The sequence below is a fragment of the Oryctolagus cuniculus genome, chromosome X (assembly GCF_964237555.1).
Source record: "Oryctolagus cuniculus chromosome X, mOryCun1.1, whole genome shotgun sequence".
Lineage (NCBI taxonomy): Eukaryota > Metazoa > Chordata > Mammalia > Lagomorpha > Leporidae > Oryctolagus > Oryctolagus cuniculus.
In genome coordinates this window covers 82,246,969-82,259,485 of record NC_091453.1, presented here as the reverse complement: position 1 = coordinate 82,259,485, position 12,517 = coordinate 82,246,969, and positions in this window count along the sequence as shown.

Sequence of the window (12,517 nt, the reverse complement as noted above, 5' to 3'; positions counted from 1 at the left end):
AGACTGGCAGCATCCCAGGCAAGGAGAATAATCAAGAATAACAAAGCACAAGAACTGGCATCTTGATGACTCGTGTTTGGTGGAGCTGTTAAAATGCTGCTTGGGACACCCACATACCATATTGGTGTGCCTGGGTTCAATGCCAGCCTCTGCTTCTGATTTCAACTTCATGCTAATGCACACCCTGGGAAACAGTGATGATGAATCAAGTGCTTGGATCACTACCATCCGCATGGGAAACCTAGGTTGAGTTCTAGGTTCCTGGCTTCAATCTGTCCCAGTTCCAATTGGTTTTGGGCATTTGGGGAGTGAACAGGTTAATGGATGATTCTCTCTCTCTCTCTCTCTCTCTCTTTCTCTCTCTCCCCTTGCTACTTATCTACCTAGCTCTCCCTCTATACCCTTCTCTATGCCTTTTAAATTAACAATGAAAATAAAATAAAACAAAACAAGAATTTCCATTTCTTGGGTGTGCCTCATAGTCTACTTGATTGATCATTTTGAATACTAAGAGATCATAAATGGTCAACAAGTAGCCAGGGCTTTCCTGCCTTCCCTTAAAAGCTATTCATTCAAGCTGTGTTGTTAGTTGTATAGCCCTAGGGCAAGGAATAGTCCTATGATCCTTGGCTTCCTGCTCCATATAATGGGACTGATGATGGACCTATTTTAGAGGGTTGCTGTGATGATTAACTGAGCTAATTAACACATACCATGTTCTTAGACTGGTGCCTCACATATAATTGATGCTCAAAAAATATTACTTGCTATTGCTATTGTTGTCATCAAATGTTATTCATTCTTTCTGTTTTTTTTAATATTTATTCATTTATTTGAAAGGTAGAGAAAGAGAGATCTTCCATCCATTGATTCACTCCCCAAATTACCACAATAGCTAGCACTGAGATGATTCTAAGCCAGGAGCCAGGAGCTTCCTCCAGGTTCCCCATGTGAGTGCAAGAGCCCAATCACTTGGGCCATCCTCCACTGCCTTTGCAAGACATTAACAGGGAGCTGGATTGGAAGTAGAGCAGCTGAGACCCAAGTTGGTGCCCAGGGTGCCGGCACTGCAGATGGAGGCTTAACCTACTACACCACAGTGCCGGCCCCTCATTCATTCTTTCAGCAAACATTTACTGAGCTCCTGTTATGGACCAGATATGATGCATGATTGCAACCCTGAAACAAGTCAAGATCAGCCTTTGTGGAAGTTGTCATTATTTATTTTTATTCCATTATCTGGATAAAGTGATATATTTTGCAGATCTTAAACTGATCTCTTTCAAAATTTGTGAGGATAGTGATAAAAAGACTTTTGATTCAATATCCTAGGATTTGTGAAGCAAGTTGACGGCTGCTTTTCTGATGGAGCTGTAGATTCTGATAAATCCTGCCTCAGCTTTTTCCCTAGTTCTTGCTTTTTGCTTCCTCCAGTATTATGCCCATCCCAATCGTTTCCCCCCTTCCTGGGCATTTTCCATCCCTAGATTGTAAAACTGAGTTTCCCACTGGGGGAAAGAAGAGTCAGCTATGCTCAGTGTGCTCAGCTACATTCAGTGTGCTGGAGGGAGAGGGATGTGTATACTGATGCTGAGTGGCACAGCAGTAGAGGACAGTATCATTCTGTTTTGTCCAGCTAACTTCAGTCCTTGCCTCTTTTGAGTTTACAATGTCCCAAGGCCAGTTAAAGTGTGAACAGAAGCCAAGAAGAGGATGGACTGTCTGCTTCCAAACCAAATAGCCTTGGGCCAGTGTGTGGTAGAGTTCAACCAAGTCTTTGGGAGAGAGTAAATTGGATGTCTTCCTTGTTGGCCTGGTTAACACAAAAATACACTCCACTTCCTTTAATCATGGGAAGCAACTTATTTTCCTTGTCAATTAACAGGCTCTCGTTTCTCCATATTAGTCAGAGGAAACCTCTGTCCATAGTAATTGAAATAAATGGTCAGAGCAGCTGCTAATCTCTGACTATCAAATCCATATGCCTTTGATTGATCATCAAGGCTCTTCTTCCACCAAGGGATTGGTTTCACCACTACTTGGCCCTGCTCTAGCTGGCCTTTTGCTTTCCATTTTTAAAGGTTGGGCAACATTTTCAGGAATACACCCCCCACACTCCCAACAGACTGATACTGGGGCACAGAATCCAGTCCTGGTAAAAGTTGGGTAGGGTTGAAGCTTTGGATACAGATGTCATTCAGGTATTAGGCATAAATTTTAGCTGAGGAAGAGTCAGCCCCAGAGAACTGAGCACTGGGTACCAGGTGAGAGCGGAAAGGACATAAAAGACAAAGCACGAAGTCAGAAATTGAGGCGATTCAGTACTCAGCGGCCAGGAAGCTTGGTATGCTTTAACATCGCTCCATATTTTCTAGGTAAGATTTCCCCCACTTTGTCCTTTCTCACCCTTCCATCGACCAATGTCATGCTTATCGTCGAATTCTCTAACCTTATTTTCTCCATGAAATCTTCTTCCTTCCTCACTGATCTTACCTCTCTAAATAATCATCTCACTTTGACTATAATATGACTCAAAGTTTTAGATTAACATTCTCCAATGTTTTGGGTATATGTTTTTATATCCTCAGACTGCAAACTCCTTGAATACAACATCTCTGCTTTTTGCACATCTTCCCTCTTCATTATGTGAAGCACAGGCCCAGGAACCGAGAGAATGTGCAGTAAATACTTCGCAATAGACTCCAGAAACATTCAGAATGGAAACCAGTAGCAACATAGCAAAAGATCTGAGATGGGCTCATCACACACACACACACACACTCTCTCTCTCTCTCTCTCTTTCTCTCTCTCTTTCTCTCTCTCTCTTAGAAAATCAAGTAGAAATATCTTCTGGGGTTTAAAAACATGGGAAGTGAGGAGGTCTAGAAGGAAATTATAGTATCTGTTTGTCAGAGCTGTACATTCATAGCCCTTTGAGAACTGAGAAAGCTTATAGAGTTAGAACAAAATGGGAGGAAACAACCTTGAGTTGTCATAAAGCCTGAGGGTGAAGTAAAGATGGGGAGAAGATGTTAGAAACAAACAGAATTATGAAAATTTTCCAACATGAGGAGGAGGGGCTCTTTTTAAATCCCAGTAAAATGTCATTCATCTGACCTCCACTAATTTGGGATTTTGAAAAATTTAACTAAAGGAGGCTGTAGCTTGTTAGAGCCAGACCTTGAAAAAAAAGAGTTGCTAAACTAATTAAGCGTCTTACGTGTTGGGAGAGGAATGGGGGATGGGACAAGGTCTTGTTCAGCTTAGTTAAAAGAAGTTTTCCTGGTTCCCCCCTAGAGCTCTTTAGAGACCTCATTAAAGCTAACTTTAAGTTATCGTTGTATAGTGGTTCTTGTCTTATTTTTCCCTTATTGTAAACATTTGAAAATGCTAAAAATACATATTTTTAAAAATCAACCATTCTGACTTTTCAGTACATTAGTTTCCCTCCCCCTCCTCCATTGATGCCAAGAAAACAGGGACTAACCAGGTAAGGGGCCGGTGTTATATGCAACAGGTTAAGCTGCTGCCTGCATTGCTGACATCCCATATGAGTGCTGGCTCAAGTCCCAGCTTCTCCACTTACAATCCAGCTCCCTGCTAATGTGCCTGGGAAAGTAGTTGAAGATAGGCCACTGTTCCCACTTAGGAGATCCAGATGGAGATTTTGGTCTGGCCCAGCTCTGGCCATTGTGGCCATTTGGGGACTGAACCAGTGGATGGAAGATCTCTCTCTCTCTCTCTCTTTCTCTCTCTCTCTCTCAAGTAAAAGAGATAAATCTTAAGCAAACAAACAAAAAAAAGGTATGGAGAGCCCCAAAGTACTGGGGGCCTTGGTGTACCATCTCATTTACTCTTCACAAAAGCTATTTGCCACAGAAGTATTGTTTCAGTTAACAGGGGCAGGGGTGGATTGCAGAGCAGTGTAACCAGCCTCAGGAACACAAGAGGAAATAAATAGTGGTGCTCTATTTCTTAAAAAAAAAAATCGTTCTAACTCCAAAGCTCCCTGCTTTCCCTTGTGCTGTGTTGCCTCTAAATTGAAAGTAAACAGTGAATAATAGGGGGTCTGCAGGCTTCTTGACAAATCTTGCCGTACTAAGCATTAACAACATGGCTGTGAATTCATGAGAACACATCTTTTTTTTTTTTTTTTTTTAAACTTTTATTTAATGCATATAATTTTCCAAAGTACGACTTATGGATTACAATGGCTTCCCCCCCATACCGTCCCTCCCACCCACAACCCTCCCCTTTCCCACTCCCTCTCCCCTTCCATTCACATCATGATTCATTTTTGATTATCTTAATATACAGAAGATCAGCTTAGTATACATTAAGTATGGATTTCAACAGTTTGCTCCCACACAGAAACATAAAGTGAAAAATAATAGATGATTTTTTTAAATGATGATGAAATCAGAGCAGACCTATTGTCATGTTTAAAAACAGAGGAGACATTTGTAATAGCAAAAAATGGGAAATAGCCCTGATGTTCAGTTGTAGATTTGTTTTTAACCAGAGGTTGAGGGTAAGGGCTGCAGGAAAGCTGGAGGTAAAGCTCTAAAAGAGCAATAATGGAGTGGGCATTTGGCCTGTAGTTAAGATGCCCATACTTCACATCTGAATACCTGCTTTCATTACCAAATGATGGCTCCTGATTCTAACGTCCTACTGATGCAGACTCTGGGAGGTAGGCAGTGGTGATAGCTAAGTAATTGGGTTCTTGCCACCCACATGTTGTGTTCCTGGATTGTGTTCCTGGATTCTGCTCCCAGCTCCAGCTCCAGCTCCAACCCCAGCCATTGTGGGCATTCCTAGAATGAACCAGCAAATCAGCTTCTCTCTCTCACTCTCAAAAATAAACAGATGAATAAATAAAATATGGGCTTTTAAAAAGCCATTATCATGAGGGATTCTTGAGGTGATAGAAGTGTTTCAGCATCTTGATGAGGGTGGTCGATATGTTACATGAATCTGATGTGATAAAATTGTACAGAACTAAATACATAGGCACAGCTGAGTTTATGTAAAATGAGAAATTTGAATATGGTGGGTACATTGTATCAATTTTAATATCCTGAATGTAGAAGACAATTCCCTAAAAATGTCAACTTAAAAAGATGATATGTAGTAGGAAGGTTTATCTATAAATCCAACATATTCTAACAAAAAAGAAATCTCATTTAAAAGATGAGGTGACAATGGTCAAACCAGGTAGTAGGTTTGAACAGTCCAATCAAGACTTGTAGACAAGGTGATAGAACTTTCAAACAGGGAGGCTATTCTCCAGGAAGCAGCCTTTCAAATAAATACATACATCTTTTTTAAAAAAGTGGGGGGATTTCATACTCAGGAGCCTTTCCCACAAGGCCATGACTTTACAGGTCCCTCTAATCTTTGCTGGGAAAATGAGCTCTGTTCCCAGAGACCTGGCTACAATGGGCCCTAGCCAGAATTTTCTGGGCCCTGTGAACAATGAAAAGGCAGGGCCTCTTGTTCTGAATGTATTAGGAATTTCAAAATGGTGCCTGAAGAACTCTAAATCAGCCATGGGCCACTCTAAGCAGAGTCCTGGCCCCCAGTTACCATTTCTGTTAAATCTCCACATCTGGTACCAACTAAAGAACCCAGACCATCATCCCTGTCTGTGCTTCTCCATCCCCACTGGCTTGGATTGACTGAGATGACTGAGGCCTAAGTGGTCCTTTGGGATCTGTGTACTGTGTAGTTATGGTGCTGCACACTGGAAAATCCTTGTTGACTGATGGAGAGGACTGCTGCTGCATAGACCAGATTTAGAGAAAGAGGGAGTGGAGGCCAGAGGCAAAAGGCAGGCTGGAAACACTGGTGCCTACTGGCAAAATGGAGGCTGGTTAGGAGTAAATCAGGGAAGTGAGCACCCTGAATGTGCGTAATGGTCAGGGCACTAATTTTAGCCTTGGAGGCCTTGGCTCAAAGACCAGCTCTGCCACTCTTGAGCCAATTAATTGATTTCAAAGCCCATTAGTTTCATCATCTATAAAATAGAGATAATAACAATAGTCATTCTCTCATCAGGTTTTCATGAGGGTCAAATGAAATTACAAATATGAAAGCACTGTGAAAATTCTCATGGTAGGTAGACGTGTGAAATATATCAGAATGACCACTAGCCTGATGATTGTCCTAGCAGGTGGTTGCTGGCTTGATCTCATGCTTGAAATAATAAGAAGGTTAAAATGTATAGGTCAGACTTCCAGTTCTGGCCAAGATACAGTAGTTCCATCCCTCACTCCTACTCCAGTTCTTCCCTTTTACAACTAAAAAATGCTGAGCATAATGACAAACAAGCACAGGAAAACTGAAATGTCAGAAGAAGAAAACAGATAATCTAAACATCTGAGGAGCTGAAAAACAAAATAATCTTGATGTTCCTTCCCAACACATATTTTACATGATGTTATAGTGGCTTCCAACCTGGAATTTTCAGCAGGCACAAACAAAAACACCTCCTAGCAAAGACTGTTTGTCCTCATCACAGAACTGTGAAGAGTAATCTCACAGAAGAAATCTTTTGAGGGGGCAATTCTCATTCCATTACAACTAAATATCAATGAAACAACCATATACCACTACTCTAAGGCTGAATGGGGAGCCGATCTTCCATCTCCTGCCTTACAGAAACAGTCAGTGCTGCAATTCTCCCACCACAGTTTTATCAGACCACCAATGAGCTGAGTCTCCATCCCCATCTAGCAGCAAAGAGACTGAACAAGGTAGTGTGAGGTAAAACTACCTGACTACAACAAGCAATTATTAGTTCTCTTGAAACAAACGAAAAGTAGACTATCTCAGCAAATACAGAGAAAATGTAAAAAAAAAATAGAACTGAAAAACACAATAACTAAAATGAAAATGCTTGCTAGATATGCTCAATAATACAGTGAAGAGGGTTCAGTACTAGAGAGTAGATAATAGAGGATGGGATCAGTGAACTTGAAGATAGATTAGTGCAATTTTCCCAATGTGAAAAAATGGAGACTATAAACTTAAAAAATATTCAGGGACTCAGAAACCTTTGTGACAATAACAAACATGTTCACATTTGAATAGTTGAACTTCCAAAACAAGATACTGAAGGGTGTGGAGCTGAAAATACTAGATGTACATTCTCCAAGTTTGTCAAGACATAAACATACAAATTTAAGAAGCTAAATAAGCCTCAAACAGAATAAACCCAAAGAAAACCAGGCCAAGGCATACCATAATTTAATTTCAGAAAACTAGAAGCCACGGCCAAAAAGATGCAATGGATTTGGGGGAATTCAGTACAGAACCCTTTCTATACCTTAACAGATAAGGAGAGTCTTGTTTACTTCAAACCCTGGATTTTCCTGTTCTTTACCCAGAGGCTCAATCATCAAGTCATCTATTTGCTCACTTAACAAATATTTATGAGCACCTATTATTTGGCACTTCTTTACCTAGAAGCAGAGGAGATGATAATGAACAAGTATGAGTCCCTGTCCTCATAGAGTTGTGTTAGAATAGATGGAGACAGACATAGAAGGAATGTGTTGGGAAACAGAATAATTAAATATAGCAGTATCTTTTCAGATGCATCCTTTCCCTAAAGAAGGTCATATATCAGCCACTCTTTGATTCATTTAATATCCATTAAGGACTAACAAAGTGTAAGAAGCTACTGGACCTTGCAGGTACAGATAAGAGTTCCTGCCCTCAAGCTTGAAATACCTCTGTAGTGTTCTTGGAGGACAGAGTTTCTTAATCACAGCATTACTGCAATTCAGGACTAAATAATTCTTTATTGTGTGGAGAACTGTTCTGTACATTGTCCAGTGTTCAGCAACACTCCTGGCCTGTACCCATTAGAAGGTGGTAGCATCCTCCAAATGATGACATAAAAAATGTGCACACATGTGGCCAAATGTCTTCTGAGGGGCAAAAACACCTCCAGATGAGAACAACTACTGTAGGGTAAACTGAGAAGTACACAGATAGTTGATACCAAATGTGATAACTTCTTTGATAGAGAAACCTCCCTTTGCTCCCCATTGCTTCCAATACCTTCAGAGGTTGCTTTACTTCACCTTCAGCCTGCGTTCCAGCTTTGTGACCAGGCTCCGCTATACTGAACTCCAATCATCCTGAGAACATGGCATGCTTTTTCATTTCCCCAAACCTTTTCCACAAACTCTGTTCCTTACCTTAAATATCCTCCCCTGACCAGTTACCTCAAATAACATAGCACTCCTTTTGAATTTTTTTTTTTTTTGACAGGCAGAGTGGACAGTGAGAGAGAGACACAGAGAGAAAGGTCTTCCTTTGCCGTTGGTTCACCCTCCAATGGCCGCCGCGGCCGGCGCGCTGCGGCCGGCGCACCGCGCTGATCCGATGGCAGGAGCCAGGAGCCAGGTGCTTTTCCTGGTCTCCCATGGGGTGCAGGGCCCAAGCACCTGGGCCATCCTCCACTGCACTCCCGGGCCACAGCAGAGGGCTGGCCTGGAAGAGGGGCAACCGGGACAGAATCCGGCGCCCTGACTGGGACTAGAACCCGGTGTGCCGGCGCCGCTAGGCGGAGGATTAGCCTAGTGAGCCGCAGCGCCGGCCTACCTTTTGAATTTTTATTTGAAGTGTTTGCCTCATTTTTTGAGGGCAGGGACTATCTTAAGTTCATCTCTGTAGTCATAGTGCCTAGCATGGTGCTTGCTTTTGGAAGGAGCGCAAATATACAAAAAAGAGAGAAGATGTGCTTATCTGTAACTCTATTCTGCCTTGGGAAAGCAAGACAGACAGAGATTAAGCATTCCCATTTCATACAAATCAGTTTTGAGTAAAATTTTTTTAAAGATTTATTTTATTTATTTGAAAGACAGAATTAGAGAGAGGTAGAAACAGAGAAAGAGAGGTCTTCCATCTGCTGTGTCAGTCCCCAGACGGCTGCAACAGCCGGAGCTAGGCCAATCTGAAGCCAGGAGCCAGGAGCCAGGAGCCAGGAGCTTCCTCTGGGTCTCCTATGTGGGTGCAGGGGCCCAAGGACTTGGGCCATTCTCCACTGCTATCCCAGGCCATAGCAGAGAGCTGGATCAGAAAAGCAGCAGCTGAGACTCAAACCAGCACCCATATGGGATGCTGGTGTTTCAGACCAGGGCGTTAACCCACTGCACCACAGCGCCAGCCTTGGGTTTGAGTAAAATTTAATGTGAATGAATGTTTGCAAGATTTTCTAAAAGTGATACAGCATGTGCACAAAATTCATGAGATGAAGAAATTGAATTGGGCCTTGAATTAAGCCTGGCTTTGACAACCTGGAAGGTAGGAAGGAGTAATTCAGGAATGGGGGTGGAGAAAAAAGATAGTGGACCACAGTACATTCATCAGGCAATGAGAAAACCAAAGCCCACAAGGTGAAGATCTGATATCTGCCTCATGGTACTCAAAAGATCCCCTCCGATCCTGAGGTCTGGCTAAATCTTGGCCTTTTTACACAGGTAATAAAAGGGAAAGGTTGGGGCTGACACTGTGGTACAGTAGGTTAATCCTCCACCTGTGGCTCCGGCATCCCATATGGGCGCCAGTTCTATTCCAGGCTACTACACTTCTGATCCAGCTCTCTGCTATGGCCTGGGAAAGCAGTAGAAGATGTCCCACGTGCTTGGGCCCATGCACCTGGATGGCAGACCCAGAAGAAGCTCCTGGCTTCTGGCTTCGGATCAGCACAACTCTGGCTGTGGCAGCCACTTGGGGAGTGAACCAGCGGAAGAAGACCTTTCTCTCTGTCTCTCCCTCTCGGTGTCTGTAACTCTGCCTCACAAATAAATAAATAAAATATTTTTTTAAAAAAAGGAAAAGATTATGCAAATAATAGGAGTTCTGGATTGCTGAAACACAGTGGGAGTGACAGGATCAGAAATGAACATAGGCACAGTGCTCTCAAGTGATATAATATTCCAGGCATAGAAAACAAATCGGCACTTCTGATTCATCTCATGTGGATTGAGGACCTGTCATGTGCAATGCTGCTTTCTGTATATTTTCTTGCTTAGTTTTCATGACAGCAAAATGGGGCACAATGATATCGATAAGATTCAAATCCAAGTTTTCTGACAACAAGCCATGGCCATCCATTGTACCATACTGTCATAGTTGAGCCCAAGTTTTGGATCTTCAGATGCTCTTAGTGACCTTCTTTCTCCATTTCTTTTCTCTGTTTCTAGAGGTTTCTATTACCAAGAAGAGCATGGATCTTCTTAGGAACGAGGCATCCACAAATACTTCCATGATTAGTGTGACAATTTCACCCAGATACAAAGGATCCTCTGGCAGGTTGCCAGGGGAACTTCTTTGTACAATAGAGTGGGCCTTGAGCTAGACTTGGACTGATAACAGTCCTTTGAGAAAAAGTAGGCATTTTGCATGTGGAGTACAGAAATAATGTAAAACTGAAGGTGTTGTGTCAGGTGGAAATGCAGTGTGTCTTGGGGAGTGCTTCAGAGAAGATCAGGGAGCAAGACTGCTGGGACCAGGCTTCAGAGTTCATGTTAGAAAATACTGGGAGCTCAGACTGGGTAGAGCCTAAATCTGGAGGAGTTAGAAGTTTACGTGAGTTCTGCAAGCTGGTATGTGTAGACACAGGAGCCTGCCTGGCCAAATATAGCTGTAGAGACAGTCATGGATTAATTGACTGGGGCAGCTGGGAAGGCTGCCACTGGGGGTGGGGTGGGGGCAGGCGGACCGTGGGTAATATAATTGAAACTTCTCTCATGTCAAGCTCCTCTGGAGCAGAGATGGTAAGTAAGGACTCATCTATGGTGAAATTTTGTTCTTTGGGTCCCTTCACCTCCATTTTCACCTTCCTTCCTCTGTGGATTTCAATAGCTTCATCCTTCCCTTCTGCACACACAGCCTTCCTCTTTTGTCACTGGCAGGGTCTCATGCAGGGCCACTTTCCCTAGGAAACAACTTTTTCCTTCACTACTAGTCCCCTTACATTCCTCTATCAAACCGTGTCACTTTTTCTCAAATTACTACCACAAACTTGATAGACAAATTCACAGTGAATGCTAAGGGTTGCTAATGTCTTAAGAATGTTCAAATGTGAATGGGAAGCTGCAATGTCTTTGCTAGAATCCAGGTTAGTATGGGACTTAAGGCTTAGAGAAAGGGAGGATATAGATGGGGTGAGAATCCCGGATAATGAAGGGAATTTGAGAAGGGGCCTTTGGTGATCTCTGCATGAGAATGCTTTCGTTTATTTCTTATACATTTGAAAAAGAGGCTTCTTTCTCTCTGTTGCCCCCTCTCTGCCCCATCCATGTTCTGCCCACCTTGTTGCTGCATTCCAGGACCTGTCAGAAATAACTGTAGATGCAGAGAAAATGCCCAATTTGGTCTGGGTATAGAAACTCTTCCTGACTTGTCAAGGACCCCACAGAACTGAAACTGCTGCTATTGGAGCTCATGTTCACAGCTCCCTTGGACACTAAAATTAACAGATGGGACACTTCAATCCAAGGCACAGTTGTCAAAAACCACAGTTTAAATCAGTCACAGACAACTGTTTCATTCCCCACACTTGCCTGGGTGTAACAACTGCAGGAATGCCTCTGCTTAAATTACACCCAGTGACACCACAGGGAGAGACATGTCTAGGCTGCATTCATTCTCAGTCCTTCCTGAGCTTCTTTTAGAGTAGGGGTCAGCAACCTTTCCAAAATGGGGTGACAGGGTTCTGATCCATGTATGCAAACAATGGCATGGTGGGAAGGTGATGAGGTAGGGGCAGAGTAGAGTTATACTGAGCCTTGCAGAAGGGGATGTAGTCATCAATTGGCCAGAGACAGAGAAGCACTGGCTGACAAGTTACAAAAATAAATGGTGAAAAAGGGATTCTACCTATAGCCTAGGTATAAGCTGTGTGGGTGTAATAATGGAGTGTCCAGCTTCAGGGTACTAGCTTTTTGATAATAGAATGCACTCATTCACGCTTGCTTTAGGCAATTGTTGAGTGACTACGTTATATTGGGCATTAGATATATAGACATGAATAAGACACAGCTTCTTCCTTCAAGGAAGGAACTATTGAACTATTCTTCCAGCTTAGAGCTCACTGTCATTCATTCCATTAGCACTTGGCAAGTGGGAGATACTGCACTGCACTGATTGGTGGTGGTATGCAGACATTCAGAGAAAAATCAGATGAGGTCCTTGACTGCAAGGGGCTTACAGTATAGCAGCATAGAAGCACAAGTAAACATTTCCATTATGGGTAGCAGTCCACACAGCAGACTCATAGAATGACAAAAACCCTAAACTGCACTCTGACCTCAGAATCAGCCCTTAAGTCCTGACTGAAAATACCATGAGAGCATTTCAAGCATGGAAAGCCAAGACATAGTGGCAAAAACGGGTCTGCATGAAGGATCTCTGTGAGTGAGACCCCAGTGGAAAGAAGGAGCCATCAAAAAAGGATGTACTTTTCTTTGAAGGGAGGAGAGAACTTCCACTTTGCATA